The following is a 17,292-nucleotide window of genomic DNA, read 5'->3' as shown; positions in this document are numbered from 1 at the left end:
CTCTGTATACTATTAAGTCTTGAGAGTCTCATCTGAATACTTTAAACCAGGGGTGTCAAACATATGGCCCACGGGCCGGATCCGGCCCGCTAGATGGTTTAATCCGGCCCCAGACTTGTAGAGAAAAAATTTCTAAGGATGTAAAAAAAAAAAAAAAGTAAATCTCTAGCCCATTCCTGTGACGACTTATGAATTTTTAAAGAAATAACCAAAATGCTCAATTCAGCCGCGAGGGGCAGCCAAAAAAGCAGCACTGACATAACAAGAGATCAGGAAATAAACAGCACATTTTAGCAACGTGCCCAGATATGCTGTCTGATTCCATGAATGGCAGTCTTGCCTCACTACTATTAAGTTGCTATCAAAATTATCAAGAGTGATACCCCCATTACCAAAATGTCTCATCTCATCTCATTATCTGTAGCCGCCTTATCCCTCTACAGGGTCGCAGGCAAGCTGGAGCCTATCCCAGCTGACTACAGGCGAAAGGCAGGGTACACCCTGGACAAGTCGCCAGGTCATCACAGGGCTGACACATAGACACAGACAACCATTCACACTCACATTCACACCTACGGTCAATTTAGAGTCACCAGTTAACCTAACCTGCATGTCTTTGGACTGTGGGGGAAACCGGAGCACCCGGAGGAAACCCACGCGGACACGGGGAGAACATGCAAACTCCACACAGAAAGGCCCTCGCCGGCCCCGGGGCTCGAACCCAGGACCTTCTTGCTGTGAGGCGACAGCGCTAACCACTACACCACCGTGCCGCCCCCATTACCAAAATGTCTTTGTCAAAAAGAAGAAAAGTTGACGTAGAGTGCAGATTTTTCCAGGAAAATGGACTGAGTATTATTTATTCACAGAGGTGAATACAAAACCAGTGTGCTTGGTTAGTAATCAACAGGTTGCAGTGCTCAAAGAATATAATATTCGGCGCCACTATGAGACTCATCATAAAGAAAAATTTCACAATTTGTATGGACAATTAAGAAAAGAGAAGATAAACGAATTGTTAGCTGGTCTGAAGAAACAGCAGTCTGCATTTACTTGCAGCCGTGAGGTCAGTGATGGAGCAGTGAAAGCTAGCTACCTTATTGCAAACGAGTTGATGCAAGCATCCAAGCCATTTTCTGATGGTGAACTTGTGAAAAAATGCATGCTGAAGGCTGCAGAAGTCGTGTGCCCTGAAAAGCAGTCTGCCTTTGCCAACGTTAGTGTGGGGAGTTGGTTCAGGTTATCAGATGTAAAAATGTATTCACTCAACTGTATAAAAATAAACCAGTTGTTTGAGAGTGAAATGCATTTTATTTCAAATCCATTGGCCTCTCTGTGAATAAATGTGTAATAATCTAGATCCTTTGTGATCAGTGATTATGTAGGCTACAAATGTAGGCTGAAGCATAAAGCATAGCCTATTGAAAAAACAATGCTAAAGATTTGGAGTTGACAAAGGTTATTTTGCAATTATTTTACTGGTCCGGCCCACTTGAGATCAGATGAGCTGTATGTGGCCCCTGAACCAAAATGAGTTTGACACCCCTGCTTTAAACAATTAAAAGTTGCACAAAAGCATCGGAGTGGCACGGTGGTGTAGTGGTTAGCGCTGTTGCCTCACAGCAAGAAGGTCCGGGTTCGAGCCCCGTGGCTGGCGAGGCCCTTTCTGTGTGGAGTTTGCATGCTCTCTGCGTGGGTTTCCTCCGGGTGCTCCGGTTTCCCCCACAGTCCAAAGACATGCAGGTTAGGTTAACTGGTGACTCTAAATTGACCGTAGGTGTGAATGTGAGTGTGAATGGTTGTCTGTGTCTATGGCCAAGTTTACATTAGACCGTATCTGTCTCGTTTTCTTCGCAGATGCACTGTCCGTTTACATTAAAACGCCGGGAAACGGGAATCCGCCAGGGTCCACGTATTCAATCCAGATCGTGTCTGGTCCGGTGCTGTGTAAACATTGAGAATACGCGGATACGCTGTGCTGAGCTCTAGCTGGCGTCGTCATTGGACAACGTCACTGTGACATCCACCTTCCTGATTCGCTGGCGTTGGTCATGTGACGCGACTGCTGAAAAACGGCGCGGACTTCCGCCTTGTATCACCTTTCATTAAAGAGTATAAAAGTATGAAAATACTGCAAATACTGCCCATTGTGTAGTTATGATTGTCTTTAGGCTTGCCATCCTTCCACTTGCAAGTGGTAAGTGACGCGCATGCCCGACATGCACTGAGATCACACACACAGCGGCTCAGTCCCAAATCACTGCTCGTGCGCTCCACTCGCGCGCTCTGTGAGCTGCGCAGGGCCGGAGTGCGCACCCTCCAGAGGACACTCGCTGTTCAGGGTGGAGTGATTTTGAGCGCAGGATGCCTGCGGAGCTGAGCATATCCGTGTATTGGCGTTGCTATGTGCACGCGAATCGTGTATTGGCGTTGCTGTGTGCACACTAATCGTTTTAAAAACGTTAATCTGATGATCCACTGATACGGTCTAATGTAAACCCCACCTATGTGTCAGCCCTGTGATGACCTGGCGACTTGTCCAGGGTGTACCCTGCCTTTCACCAGTAGTCAGCTGAGATAGGCTCCAGCTTGCCTGCGACCCTGTAGAACAGGATAAAGTGGCTAGAGATAATGATATGAGACAAAAGCATTGCTAGGAGGGCAATTTGATTTTGAGGGAATTATTATCTCTAATTATAGAGAAAACAATTAAATTAAAAAATACATTTCCACAGAGTTTAGGAAGTTAAAAGTTCAAAATTATATGTGAATTTACTATACATGCATCCATTTAATCCAAATAAATGTGAAAGTTTTGCAGAAGTTTCAAATTTGCATACATTTTCCATTCACTACAAAACTATGTACTGGTTATGTAATGCAATTCACACATAATTTGGTAAAACAGTAGAAAAAAAATCATGACGCTAAACTTTAAAAAAAAATGCTGTTTTTCCTTTATTAAATAACTGTAATGCAGGGTTCTGAAATCAGGTAAAGATAATTACTTTGATTCAACTCAGCATGCAGTTTGCATGATGTTAATTTGTGGTCCGTTGTTCACTAGCTATGTACATTAGCCATGCAGCTCCATCTCAAAGCTAAATACACAACAGATAAGGGATGTGTTTGGGCGCTGTTTTTCACGAGTCCCACCTGTTTTTCTGCTGATAAAAAGGTCAGAGAGCCACAGCGGGGGAAACCGGCCGCTTGTGGTTTCAGGTGCGATGGTGGAACTGTGTGCTCTTTGACAAAAACAAAAACTTAAACAGGGACAACTGACATATCAACCTCAGTGTCGAAACTAATATCTTTTTCAGAAGGTTTTAACACACATTTCTGTTAATTAGAAATTTGGCTTGATCAATTGTGTAACTACGCATTTTGTGCATATTGTGCAACTTAGGCGTATCATTACAACTTCTGATGTATTAGTTTAAAAAAAAATTCCTTTTTTTTTTTTAAATTCAAGTCGATGTTATGCCTTCACGTTAACTTTTACAGTAATGTGCAGAGATACTCATCTCGGAGGCTAAACATCACCTATAGAGTCAAACAAGGTTGGATTTGAATGAGATGCAGATGGAGATCCAGCCAGCTACATGAAAATACAAAATAATAACCTTCCATGTCATAACCCATTCCATCCCCTTAATATCACTTATTTTTATTTTATTGTCATAGCTATAATCGCAAAACAAATTCTATAGCAAGATTTATTACCGTCCTTAGACTAATAATGTACAGTACTAGTCAAAAGTTTGGACACTCAGTGGACTGATGGAAATCGTTTCTCTTTACTTAGTTCGACTTCTTTCACGTGCCAAAGAATATCATGAACCTGGTCAAAAACTACTTCCAAGATTTGCAATTCTGCATAACAACTACAGAATACACATCATGGCAATTACTGGAAATGGGGATAATGGCAGGATGTACCATCTCCCCACTAACCTTCACCATGGCAATGGAAGTGATCATCTGGGCTTCCAAATGGGTTGTCGGAGGAGAACATCTGCAGGATGGGCAGCAATTACCTCCTACATGGATGACCTGACCACGCTGACCTCCACCATCCCATGCACCAAGCGTTTGCTGGAAAAGCTTCATGACAATATCACATGGGCTGGTATGAAGTTTAAACCCAGCAAATCCAGAAGTGTTTCCATCATCAGAGGAAAACTCGTAGACCAGAGATTCCACATTGGCAAAACACCCATTCCAAATGGTGTCAGAGCAGCCAGTCAAGAGCTTGGGACGGTGGTACAATGAAAGCCTCAAAGACTCAGACCAGAGTAACCAGCTGAGGGAGGAAACCATTAAAGGCCTTACCACCATAGATCAGACCCCACTTCCTAGCAAGCTGAAACTGTGGTGTCTGCAATTTGGACTATTCCCTCATCTGATGTGGCCCATAGACCATAAGGGTCTATGAGGTCCCCTTCACCAAGGTTGAGAAACTGGAGAGGACAGTCAGTCCTTACATTAAGAAGTGGCTTGGACTCCCGCGTTGTCTCAGCAGTATCGGGTTGTATGGACGGGGAGCTCTGGAACTGCCCGTCTCCAGCCTCACTGAAGAGTACAAGTGTACTAAAGTGAGGCTGGAGATGACTGACTTTCACGATGCAGCAATATGAGCAGCTGCCCCCAGACTGGCAACTGGGAGGAAATGGACCCTATTAGAAGCTGTACAGCAAGCACAGTCTGCTCTCAGGCATGGAGACATAGTGGGACATGTTCAACAGGGAAGAGCAGGGCTTGCAGACTCAGTTTCATCATCAGAGCCACCTATGATGTTCTTCCTACTCCCAAAAACCTACAGCAGTGGATAGGAGAAGATCCCACATGTCCTCTCTGCCAAACACCTGCAACATTGAGGCATATCCTTACCGGATGCAAAACCAGCCTGTCCCAAGGTCGCTACACCTGGGTGCACAACCAGGTCTTGCAGCAACTGGCAATCATCATGAGAACCACCACCAATGCCCTCCCTCCTCCAATGCCTGGAATATCAAGCATCACTCCTTTCATGAAAGCAGGCAAACATCTGGTGAAATCACTGGCAAGAGTGAACACGACCCTCCTAGACCCAGCCCGTGACTGGGAAATGCAGGTCGATCTTGACCATAAACTGTTAGGGCTGGGGGAGGTATGGTGAAGTTAGGGTCCAAAAACAGAACATAAACAGTAATCCAATAAATAAGATGATTTAATACAGAGAAGAAAGGGTGTGGCAGGGGCGTCGTGGCTCAGGTGGTTAAGGCGCCATACCATGAATGCGGGCGACCCGGGTTCGATTCCGGCCCGAGGTCATTTCCCGATCCCTTCCCGTCTCTCTCTCCCGCTCATTTCCTGTCTCTACACTGTCCTATCCAATAAAGGTGCAAAAAGCCCAAAAAAATATCTTAAAAAAAAAAAAAAAGAAAGGGTGTGGCAAAAGATAAACAAACAGGATGAAAAACGCTAACGCAAAAAAAACATAAACAAGAAAAGACCCTTAGTGCAAGAAACCATGAACCAGAAATAACCCTTAGTGCAAAAAACCAAGAACCAGAAAAACACTAGTGCAAAAACCATGGACAAGAGAAAATTGCTAGAGAGAAAAACCATGAGGAGCAAAAGAGGCACAGAAACAACTAGAGAAGCAAACAAGACATTCTGGCAAAAACAGAGTCTGAGAATGGCCTTTAAATAAGCAGCAGTGAAAACCAGGAAGTGAGTTGAGGGGAGAAGGAATTCCTGTCCTGGATCCAGATCGGCGCTGGCATGAGAGATCCGTAATCTCCGGAGCAGATGTCCGGGGTGGAGCATGACATAAACTTGTCTTTCCGACAGAGATAGTAACAACTACTCTCAGGCCAGATCTCATCCTGTGGTCAACTTCCCAGAAAATTCTATACATTCTGGAGCTGACGGTACCATGGGAAGCTGCTGTTGAAGAGGCATACGAGCAGAAAAGCCTGAAGCATGCTGAAATAGCAGCCCAGGCAGAACAATGCAACTGGCATACCAAGGTGTTCCCAGTAGAAGTTGGGTGTAGAGGGTTTGTTGCCAAGACTACAACTAGGCTCCTGAACAGAATGGGAGTGAAAGGACAGGCCTTCCAATAAGCAGTGAAGTCACTCTCAGAGGCTGCGGAGTGAAGCAGCAACTGGCTGTGGATCAAGAGGAAGGACTCCAGATGACCATTGAGGGGTAAAAACAAAGGGGGGCACACCTGGGATGCCAGGTGTCGCTGTTGAGCCCTCTGGAGGTATTGTGGGCCTAAATCAATGAAACATCAAGGAAGGAGGGTGCCCACTTGATGACCCCAATGAAGTTTTTACCACTCTCCCACTCAAGACAACAGGCAAGAAGCAGTGCTGATTATTCAAGGGATTGTACCATCAAGTCTGACAAGCTCTACTGATAGCGGTTCTTGACATAATATGGATTACTTCAGTTGTGGTGTTGAATAGGGCTATTTATTGGGGTATACATTATGTGGTGTAGTGGTTAGCACTGTCACCTCACAGTAAGAAGATCCTGGGTTCGAGCCCAGCGGCTGACGAGGGCCTTTCTGTGTGGAGTTTGCATGTTCTCCCCATGTCGCCAGAGGTTTCTTCCAGTTTCCCCTTACAGTCCAAAGACATGCAGGTTAGGTTAACTGGTGGCTCTAAATTGACCATAGATGTGAGTCTCATCTCATCTCATTATCTCTAGCCGCTTTATCCTTCTACAGGGTCGCAGGCAAGCTGGAGCCTATCCCAGCTGACTACGGGCGAAAGGCGGGGTACACCCTGGACAAGTCGCCAGGTCATCACAGGGCTGACACATAGACACAGACAACCATTCACACTCACACCTACGCTCAATTTAGAGTCACCAGTTAACCTAACCTGCATGTCTTTGGACTGTGGGGGAAACCGGAGCACCCGGAGGAAACCCACGCGGACACGGGGAGAACATGCAAACTCCACACAGAAGGGCCCTCGCCGGCCCCGGGGCTCGAACCCAGGACCTTCTTACTGTGAGGCGACAGCGCTAACCACTACACCACCGTGCCGCCCCATAGATGTGAGTGTGAATGGTTATTTGTCTCTCTGTGTCAGCCCTGTGATGACCTGGCGACTTGTCCAGGGTGTACCCCACCTCTCACCCATAGTCAGCTGGGATAGGCTCCAGCTTGCCTGCGACCCTGTACAGGATAAGCGGCTATAGATAATGGATAGATGTTGTTTTTTAACACTTTTTTGTTTACTATATAATTCCATATATGCTCCATCTATTAGGGAAGCCATGGACTAATGGTTAGAGAAGCAGCTTTGGGATCAAAAGGTTGCTAGTTCGATTCCCTGGACCAACAGGAATGGATGAAGTGCCCTTGAGTAAGGCCCAGGCTGCTCTGGGTATGTTGCTCTGCATAAGAGTGTATGTGAATGTCCCATATGTTATTTCATAGTTTTGACGTCTTCACGATTGTTCTACAATGTAGAAAATAGTCACGATACAGAAACACCTATGAATAAGTAGAGTAGAGGTGTACAAACTTTTTACCTAGCTAGCTGCTTCATAAGCAATTTGGGATTTTTGTAGTGCTTTTTTACCTCCGCCAAGGAGGTTATGTTTTCGGTAGTGTTGGTTTGTTTGTTGGTTTGTCTGTTAGCAACATTATGGAAAAAGTTATGAACGGATTGCTCTGAAATTTTTTTCCAGAGGTGTGACTGGGCACAAGTAACAATCCATTAAATTTTGGCGGTGATCCGGATCACCTTCTGGATCCCAGAATTTTTTAAAGGATTCTTGGCGGAGGTCTGTGCTCTCTGAGTGCTTTTCTAGTTTCCCCTGGAAACGATAGGATTTTAAAATGTAACTTTCATGTCCTTGAAAAGGGTTTCAAGCCAGACCAAGTTACCTACATTTAAGGTGGAAAAAAAATTGCTCGTAAAGCTCGGCTTTTGTCCTGAGGTAATACCTGAACCATACCCGAAACTCTTCTGTCTTTGAAGCCTACCATCCTGCCAGAAAAGTGAGATGGATATCTGTTGTGTTTGAGTGTAGTTGACTATTATCAGAGAATAAGCGCGTTGATGAATCATCAGACTGAAATGACAGTTAGTCTGAGTTCTTTCTTAACTGAATCTAAGATTCCCTATCAGTCTGCACCTTTCAGCCATACACTAACCAGCTTTCTCTACTTAAGTGTAAGCATTGTACTTTCATACACTCTTCGTACTGACGACAACAGATACTGACAAAAGACCGGAATTGACCTCTTAGAGACAATTATAATGATTTCCTGCAATGCATTCATTAATCAAATCAATTATTCAATTACAAAATACAAGGTTCCAATACAACACCTTAAATTGTTCTAGAGACTGGGTAGACCATTAAAATTTCTATGTAGAATCCGACCACATTGGGGTTTCCATTAGGAAAAAGATTTGATAGAAATGCTTTTGAAAACTAGAATATTTAACCATCTAAAGAACCCCCAAAGAACCTTTGTTTCAAAGAATGTAGCATCTTTAATCACATAATTGTGGCTGCTGAAGTAAATAGTGTATTTCATTTCAATCTTCTGCAATTTATAAACTTATTAAAAGACTTATGGATGCCATGATGGTCCAGCAGGTAGCATTGTCCTTCACAGCTCCAGGGTTCCCAGTTTGACTCTGAGCTTAGGTTACTGTCTGTATGGAGTTTTGCATGCTCTCTAAGTGTATATGGGCTTCCTTCAGATTCTCAAGTTTAATCCCACCTCCCAGAAACATGCCAGTTGGATTTCCTTTTCTAAACTACCCCAGGTGTGTACATGGTGTCTTGCAGTGAACTGGTGTTCTATCCAGGGTGTATTCCGGCCTCAGTGTTCTTGAGCTAGACTCCAGTTCCACATTGACTTTGACCAAGATGAATGAATGAATTTGGAGGGGATGATGGGAAATTGTTCACTCTATGGTCAAGAGATTGAGAGTTTGAAACCTAATGGTGGCACAGTATGAAGACGGCAGGTTGCTCTGTTCTCAGAGGTTGTTCCATGCGACCAGGCACAAGTAGCAGTTCCAAAGGCTGGTTTCAGATGAAGCATGGTGGTAGATCTGCCAGCATGCAAAGATCTTTGGTTTTATTCCACCTCCCAAAACCAAAGTGGAAGGTGGATTGGCTACTCTCAACTATCCCGAGGTGTGAATGACTATGATACGCTGTGGTGGCGTGGCAAGTCTCTTGTGCCCAGTTTTCCTCGGACAGGTCCCAGATTCACCAAAACTCTGACCATCTATCCATCCATTATCTGTAGCTGCTTATCCTGTACAGGGTTGCAGGCAATCTGGAGCCTATCCCAGCTGGGTGAGAGACGGAGTACACCCTGGACAAGTCGCCAGGTCATCACAGGGCTGACACAGAGACAAACAACCATTCACACTCACATTCACACCTATGGTCAATTTAGAGCCACTAATTAGCCTAACCTGTATATCTTTGGACTGTGGGGGAAACTGGAGCACCCGAAGGAAACCTACGGAGACATGGGAAGAACCTGCAAACTCCACACAGAAAGGCCCTCGTTGGCCACTGGGCTCGAACCCAGGACCTTCTTGCTGTGAGGCAACAGCTCTAACCACTCAACCCTGACCAGGATAAAGCAATTACTAAAGATTAACTCCTTCTGAAATCCTAATCAAAATTGGACTGCAATTTGAGAATGAAAAGATGAGTTGAATTGAATTGATGAGCACTTTGAATGGAATAAAAGCACATTTAAAGCTTTTTTGGGTCTTGGTGATTTCCTAACACAACTAACAAACAAACCTCATTTAAATCTAAGGTCAGTACAGCATAACTTTTCATCTTTTTCATCTAGGACGTCTGCCCTAATTGGGTTTGTACTACTTTTAGGCTTTAAAGGAGAACTGAAGGCAATTTTTTTAATTATCAAAATTCTATTTATCTCATTTTATTAAATATGCATTTCTGATAGCTATTTTGTCACTGCTATAGCAAGTTTTGAGTGTTTGAAATATGCTATGTAATATATCAGTCCATATGTCAAAACAATGGCTGTAAACAAGATTCGTTGAGACCTGTGCGAGACATCGTAGGATGGAAGTAAAACGTACAGCGGAAATCAAAGTGACCAACATCTGCCAACATTGTCAAAAGACACGCACGCCTTCTTTTGAATGCTGATCTACTCAAGCTGGAAGTTTTGTTTGTTTCGATAGTAATCAGGAAGATTTGAGAAAAGTAGGCAGTAATCATCATTTAACCTCGTTTTTGTGCAATATTTCGTTTGGAAAACAGTTTTCAAAATGGCGGCACTGACACCTGGCTGACACTTCACATTTTGAAGTCTCTCATAAGTCTCGTGAAGATCGCGCGGATAAGCAACGCCTGCCATGGACCAAACGAACTAAATTCAACACGGCTAAAAACCGAATAGGCCGATAAGTATAATATTTAATTGCAATTAGCTGCCAATATGAGTCACAATATAAGGTTGCTAAAACCGAAAACGTAATTGAATAATACATTAATTAAGAAATAATGCAAGTTTAAAAATGACTTCAGTTCCCCTTTAAATTAAGTTCTCAGAACTTATCTCACATGAGTTAGAAGATCAGTGGAATGACTAACTTTTAACTGACTTTCCTCTCTGATGAGCACTAATCCAACTCCAGTAGTGCTGATTCTGGTTGAATCTGTTGATAAATATCTTAAAAAGAAAAAAAACAGGAACCTGAATCATGTTTACCAAATATGTCCCTTCCACACACTGCATGATGTCAATCCTGTTAAAACCTTTGAGATCTACATTAATAGTTTGGTACTGATGATTCATCTTAATTTTTAGACATATTGCTAAATACTGCAGCATCATTTTCATTCTGCTTTATTACGCAAAAGGTTGCAATTAATTGATGCAATGTCTTTCGGACTACAGCTTGACTAGATCTGTCGTATGTCTCTGAGGAAGTGGTTATGCAAGTGTGTGTGTTGAACTAGAAATGAGTGATATGATATTCAGATACTTTTCTGAGTATTGTGAGTATTACAGAGGTTATAACATTGCTAACACAGAAAACCTTGGAGGCAGAGAGAAAAAATAATAAAACAATAACAGAATTCTGCCACATAGTGGACAGAATGGCACCACGCAGACAGTATCAATGATAAAATATGTATAGTTTGAACTGCATTAAACTGCAATCTGCAGAAACAATTAGCTTTATGAGCCAGCATCTGCATGTACGATATAAGCATATTTTATACAACTGTTACAAAATTAACATCATCAGGTCATAATCTGGTCCATATTATGTCGCATAAAATAATAAACAACCGTGAAAGATATTTACATGGACATTTGTGGATCTGATCATCAGTACAGTATAAAAATGGATCAAACTTCTTGTTTTCACACAAAACACTCCCTATTTACAGTCCTAAATATAAAAAATAAAATAAATAATGCCTCTAATTTTTGTAATGGCCAAAGATTTTCCAGTGTGGTTTTCTTGCGTTATATCAGCCTACGAGACTTTCACAGGTCAAAGTTCATCTTGATAAACTCACCACAAACTGAAGGTAACTGCTATCAGCTATCACAAATGTACGTCTTTCACATCCCACTTCCTTTCTCTTTCAGTGAACTAGCTTTTCCGTGGGGGAGAGTTTCTCATACTGAAAAAAATATCAGAAAGTACAGTTTTCAGATTTCTCATATATTGTCATTGAAGGGCTCAAAAATCATAAATCCTTTATCTAAACTGTAGATGTTTTCACTTCTAAGTATTGCCAAGTGTCAGTGCTTTCATAGCTCTACTTATTGTAACAAGTTTGTGATTAGATGTTAGTATTTTCCTGTTCTGATTGCTTCCATTTCCCTCATTATTTGTAAATGTTAATTAAATAAATCCTGAACTGTTGTTGTTGTTGTTTATTTTTCAGGAGGAGCAATGCAGTTTTCATCCTGGGTGTGGAACACTGGAGCAGCTCTTTACCCTCACAAGGGCACTGGAAGATGGAGGGAGTTTGCCCAACCAGTCTACATGTGCTTTGTGGACTTGGAAAAGGCCAACCACTGTGTCCCTTGGGGTGTCCTGCGGGAGGTGCTTCGGAAATTGAATTGAATTGAATTGAATTGAATTGAATTGAATTGAATGCCTTTATTGTCATTGCACAGCTGTACAATGAAATTTCAGTGCAACTCCTCAAGTGGTACAGCCAATATAAAAATAAAAGTCTAAGTGTAATATAAAATATAAAAACAGTACACGTTTTAAATTTTAAAAAGGCTAATATAAATAATTGTAATATAAAATATAAAACAGCACACATCACATACAGCAGACATCGACATAAAACAACAAGTTGATAAATAGATGAGCAAGTGTATTGCACAGTCCAGAATATATTGCACAGAATATTGTACATACTTCAACTAAGAGTTGAGTTGTTTTATGGCACTTGGATAAAAACTGTTCATGAGTCTGGGGGTGCAGGCCTGTATGAACCTACAGCGCCTTCCAGAAGGCAGCAGCGTAAACAGGTTGTTTCCTGGGTGAGAACAGTCCTTAATGATGGTTTCTGCACGGCGCAAGCATCTGGTGTTACGATATATATGTCCGTCAGTAAGGGCAGCTGTGTCCATATAATGTCCTGTGCCGACTTCATGACTCTCTCCAAAGCCTTTTTGTCAGCCATGGTGCAGCTCTTAAACCACACCAAGATGTTGTGGGTGATGATGCTTTCCACAGAACATTTGTAAAAGGACAACAGCAGTTTCTGGGGCAGGTTGACTTTTCTCAGTGACCTCAAAAAGTACAGTCTCTGCTGTGCTTTTTCACAAGAGGAGTGGTGTTAATAGTCCTTGTGAGGTCCTGAGAGATATGTGTTCCCAAGAATCTGAAGTCGCTGACCCTCTCCACAATGTCCCCTTTGATGTAGAGAGGGGCAGGTTCCTCCCTCTTCCTCTGAAAATCTATCACCAACTCTTTTGTTTTAGAAGAGCTGAGTACCAGGTTGTTGTCAGAACACCAAGCAGTGAGTTTCTGGACTTAATCCCTGTAGGCAGTCTCGTCATTATTATGTATCAGTCCTACCACAGTAGTGTCTTCCGCGAACTTAATAATGATGTTGCTGTCATGGACAGGTGTACAGTCATGGGTGTATAGGGTGTATAGCAAAGGACTCAGTACACAGCCCTGGGGGGCACCAGTGCTGAGGGCCAGGACTGAGGAATGGTGGAACCCCCAGTCTAACTGACTGTGGATGGTCTGTTAGAAAGTCCTTGATCCATCTGCAGATGTGATGGCTGACACCCAGACTGTAAAGTTTGGACATTATTCTGCTGGGCATGATAGTATTAAAAGCAGAACTGAAGTCCATGAACAACATTCTTACATATGAGCTGGGTCGTTCCACATGCATCAACACGCTGTGGAGGGCTGCGTTGATAGCATCTCCTGTCGACCTGTTGGCTCTGTATGCAAATTGATGCTGATCCAAACTGGGAGGAAGAGAGGCTTTGATGTGTTTTAGCACCAGCCTTTCAAAGCACTTCATAACCATCGAGGTAAGAGCCACAGGTCTGTAGTCAGAGAGGCTGCTGACAGATGGTTTCTTAGGGATGGGCACAATGGTGGCAGATTTGAAGCATTTGGGGACAGTACCAGAGGACAGAAAGAGATTGAAGATAGAAGTGAATACCTCAGTCAGCTGGTCCGCACAGCCTTTCAGTACTCTTCCTGGGATACCGTCGGGACCGGCAGCCTTCCTGGGGTTCACACTATGGAGCACTTTCCTGACCTCCATACTCACTGTGAGTGTCAGGTCACTTATGGGTGATAACAGTGTGGACCCAGTCTCTGCCTCAGTCACCTCAAAATGTGTGAAGAAATGGTTGAGCTCCTCAGCGAGGTTCCTGCTGGTACTAGTGTTTGAATCCATGGAGCCCTTAAAGTTTGTGAGGTGCTGGATTCCCTGCCAGACACGCTGGGAGTCCCCTTCGCTGAAGTATCCCTCGATTTTCGTCCTGTAGGCTGCTTTTGCCTCTTTGATGCCTCTTTTTAGGTTGGATCTGGCAACGCTGTACACTTCCATGTTACCAGACCTAAAGTCTGTGTCACCGTCCCTCAGCAGCTGCTTGACATCTCTGGTCATCCACGGTTTGTTGTTTTGATAACATCGTATCTGTTTCTCAACAGTGACATTTTCAATACAGGCATGAATGTAAAACAAAACCATGGATGTATAGTCCTCTAAATCCTGTTGTGCAAATAGGTCCCAATTGGTGCACTCAAAGCAGTCCTGCAGTTGTGGAATTGCATTCTCAGGCCAAATCCTCGTGTGTCTCACTCTAGGCATAGTTTTCTTAATGAGAGGTCTATATGCCGGGGTGAGAAAGAGGGATAAATGGTCAGACTGGCCTAAGTGAGGATGGGCAGAGACTTTATATCCTTCCCTAATGTTACTGTATACATGGTCCAGTGTGTTTTGACCTCTCATTGGACATGTAACATGCTGGTAGACTTTAGGGAGCACAGTCCGTAGGTTTACATGATTGAAGTCCCCAGCCACAATAAAAATCCCATCGGGATGCATAGACTGCAGTATGCTAATGGCTGTTAGCAATATGTTTAATGCTACATTAGCGTTTGCGCTGGGTAGTATGTAAACAGCCATGACAGTAACAGCAGTAAACTCACACAGCAGATAGAAAGGCCAGTATCTCAGTGTGGCAAACTCCAGATCAGGTGAGCAGTGTCTCTCAATCACCGTAGCATTTGTACACCACCTGTTGTTAGAGTAGATGCACAGCCCTCCACCTCTGCTCTTACCAGACTCGCTGTTTCTGTCAGCCCGGTGCGCTGTGAGTCCTGTTAGCATGATAGCCTCATCCAGGATTCCCGAGTGCAGCCACATCTCCATTATCACCATCAGTGAGCAGTTCTGCACTGATTTTTGTGCATCGATGATCAACCATCCGATGCTCATCCATCTTGTTACTAAGTGAACTGGCGTTGGTCAGGAAGATGCTGGGTAGTGCTGGCCTGTGCGGGGCTTTCCTCAGTCGGGCCTGAATGCCAGCTCTGCAGCTGCACTTCTGGTGTCATTCCCTGTGCCACCTCTTGTGTCTGACACCCAGTATGGTGGTCCACATAAAACCCCGCTGGTGGCGCGATCTCCAACGGCAGATAGTTGATGTAAAAACTTTTGGTGAAATCCGAGTCACCACACAATGTCCCAATCCTTAACAAGTCTTGCCGTTTGTATGTCAAGGTTCCCGCCAATGAAAAAACAAACAAGACAGAGAGAAGGAACAACCACATCGAGGAGAGCAAAGCCGCTGTGTTCTTACTCGCCGCCATCATTCCATCCAAATGCATCCCAAATGCAAATATGGGGTTCCGTGCCTCTCAGTGTTGGGGCCATTCATGAATTTAAGTAGAATAGCAGAAAAAAGAACTGAATTCAAATAAATTCCACTTTCCAAGATGATAACCCCCTACCCTTTTCCATTTCTGGTTGAGAGTACACTGTGTGCATTTTCGCTGCCGCTTCTCACCGAAACTTTTAACCCCTCCCCATCCTGACATCTGAGAGACTCCGCCTCTCTGAGATGCTCTTTTTATACCCAATCGTGTTACTGGCCTGTTGCCAATTAACCAAATTAGTTGTTTGTTTTTGGGGGTTTTTAGCATTACACAACTTTTTCATTTTTTTGTTGCCCCTGTCCCAACTTTTTTGAAATGTGTTGCTGAAATCAAATTCAAAATGAGCATAAATTTTTCAAAAAACAATAACATTTCTGTTTCAACATTTGGTGTGTTGTCTTTGGACTATTTTCAATGAAATATAGGGTTTCCATGATTTGCAAATTATCGCATTCTGTTCTTATTTACAGTTTACACAGCGTCACAACTTTTTTAGAATTGGGGTTGAAATTAGATAGAATTTCATTGAATTGAATTCCACTTCTTGAAACTCCAATTAAATTCCAATTCAGTTTCCTGTTGTTGTTGTTGTTATTGTTGAATTCCAATTCCAAATCCCTTTCCTTGTTTGAATTGGAATTGTTGAGTTCATTCCTGAATTGTCCCCAACCCTGGTGCCCACGGCTCTGGGCCATTCGGTCTCTGTATGACCAGAGTGAAAGCTTGGTTTGCATTGCTTTCAATAAGTTAGACATGTACATAATGGGTGCTGGACTCTGCCAGGGCTGCCCTTTGTCACTGACTCTGGTGATAACTTTTATGGACAGAATTTCTAGGCATAGCCTACACTCAGGATTGCATCATTGCTTTTTGCAGATTATGTGTTCCTTTGGGCTTCATCGAGTTGTGACCTTCAGCATGCACTGGGGAAGATTGCAGTCGAATGTGAAGTAGCTGGGATGAGAATTAGCACCTCCAAATCTGAGGCCATGTTCTTAACCAGAAAAGGTCCATCATGGTGAAGAGAGAGCTCAATCAAAAGGTGAAACTGTTGATTTATTGGTAGATCTTAGAGGCAGGGTGAGGAGCTCAGACATTCGGGAGGGGCTCAGCATAGAGTCGCTGGTCCTCCACATTGAAAGGAACCTGTTGAGGTGGTTTGGGCATCTGTCTAGGATGCTTCATGGTGAGGTGAGGTGTTCTGGACATGTCCAACTGGGAGGAGACCCTGGGGCAGACCCAGGACATTCTGGAGAGATAATATTCAGTGTTTCCATGGAAGAGGTAGAAGAGGTGGCTAAGGAGAGGGAGGCTTGGGCATCTCTTCTTGACCTGCTGCCCCCTCAACCTAAACCTGGATAAGTGGCAGAAAATGAATGGATGGATGAAGAGATGGATGGATGAGGGTTGTTATATAGTATGGCTCCACTGTTTTGTTGGGGCTTTTGACAAAAAGCAGTAAAATAAAACATGAAGATCTCTTTCATGATTTAATGATCTAATTTTGCCTCAAAGAAGGTTTTTGTTCTTGGTTTCGGTGAATAGTATAAAAATACATAGACAGTACATCCATTGTTGTTAATAATAATCATAATAACTAAAAAAATGGTTAACAATACACATTATTCAGAGCAGACTGGAAATAGAGAGCAATTAGGGAAACAGAAATTGTGGACATAAATTTCCAGGCAGTACATCAACAGAGTCATGCATTTTTGTTTTTCAGTTTTCAAACATATTTCATGACAACAAGCACATGACCAGCTTTTCACAGGGAAGTGAAACAACCTTGGGGAAAATACCAGAAAATGTCAACATGAACGTTTGACTTAAATGTACTTCGCTGAGAGGTGATTTTGTTGAAAGCAGCTCA

The 17,292-nt window shown here is 43.2% G+C and overlaps 1 protein-coding gene across 4 annotated transcripts in view; it reads right to left on the bottom strand.

Annotated features, from left to right (window-relative positions):
* Window positions 1-17,292, bottom strand: part of LOC132884846 (interleukin-2 receptor subunit beta-like) — a 48,007-nt gene that overhangs the window by 19,167 nt on the left and 11,548 nt on the right. Inside the window, exon 2 of one of the 4 annotated variants that reach the window (XM_060918840.1) lies at window positions 11,557-11,664. The exons of 2 other annotated variants lie outside the window; for them this stretch is intronic. The gene's annotated coding sequence lies outside the window, so the exon portion shown is untranslated. Of the gene's footprint in view, window positions 1-10,617; window positions 10,697-11,556; window positions 11,665-17,292 lie in introns of all 4 variants that reach the window. One more of the 4 variants, XM_060918841.1, reaches the window with a different exon arrangement.

This window comes from Neoarius graeffei, chromosome 4 (genome assembly GCF_027579695.1).
Source record: "Neoarius graeffei isolate fNeoGra1 chromosome 4, fNeoGra1.pri, whole genome shotgun sequence".
NCBI lineage: Eukaryota > Metazoa > Chordata > Actinopteri > Siluriformes > Ariidae > Neoarius > Neoarius graeffei.
Note: the sequence above shows the minus strand (reverse complement) of the source record. Positions and strands in the feature narration are given on the sequence as shown.